Source organism: Microtus ochrogaster, chromosome 7 (genome assembly GCF_000317375.1).
Source record: "Microtus ochrogaster isolate Prairie Vole_2 chromosome 7, MicOch1.0, whole genome shotgun sequence".
NCBI lineage: Eukaryota > Metazoa > Chordata > Mammalia > Rodentia > Cricetidae > Microtus > Microtus ochrogaster.
In genome coordinates this window covers 23,543,996-23,544,982 of record NC_022014.1, presented here as the reverse complement: position 1 = coordinate 23,544,982, position 987 = coordinate 23,543,996, and positions in this window count along the sequence as shown.

The window sequence follows — 987 nt, the reverse complement described above, 5'->3', positions numbered from 1 at the left end:
AAAAAAAAAAAAAAAAAAAACAAAATCAAAAACTGGTGAGATGACTCTATAGATATAGTGACTTAGGCCTGACAGCCTTAGTTCAAACCAACGGACCCATATAGTGAAAGGAAAGAGCTTTTACAAGTTGTCTCTGACCTCCACTCACACACTGTGGCACAGGAACACACACATCACATACACACTTTTGGTGCACATGTCCACATGTGTGGAATTGAGAGGACAGTTTGGAGAATCCAGTTGTCAGGCTTGGCCTCAAGTACCTTTAACTCACTGAGCCATTGGGCTGGCCCCTATAATACACAACTTTAATAATAAAAATAATTTATAATAAAAGATTGGAACTGGAGGGAGTGGCTAAGAGCAGTGGCTGCTGTTCTAGAAGAACTTGGTTCAATTCCCAGCACCCACATGACTTGTTAAAACTGTAATTCCAGTTTCAGGAGATCTGGCATCCTCACATAGCCATACATGCAGGCCAAACACCAATGCACATAAAAACAAATAATAAATATTTAAGAGAGGAAACAATTCATCCAGCTAAGTGTGATAGCACTGTGGGTTCCTAAGACAAACTCAGCATTCCGAGTAGACACACTGAAGCATGAAGGGTGGGATTGACCTATCTTGGGGACTTGGAAATGCTTGGAGAAATGAAAGAGACCAGCAGGAGTGGCAAGCCTCCCAAGCTGAATCTAGACAGGAAATTAGGACTTTGTTAAGCCCCCTAATTGCTCCCTTATCTCTGCAACCTCTCCACTGGAACTCAAAGTCCCCAGCTCAGCATTGTCTGTAGGCTATCTCATTTTCCAGTCACTGCAACCAGTACGTGCTAATCTGGACTCTGGCCCCCAACTCCAGAGGCCAGTTGTGACCTTCACCTGGGCCCTCAATGCTTTCCCTCTGTGGAGGCTGTCTGTCCTTCCTAGTCTTTCCCAGCTCAAGTTGCCTCCACATCTCAAATCTTTTTTTTTTTTTTTTTTTTTT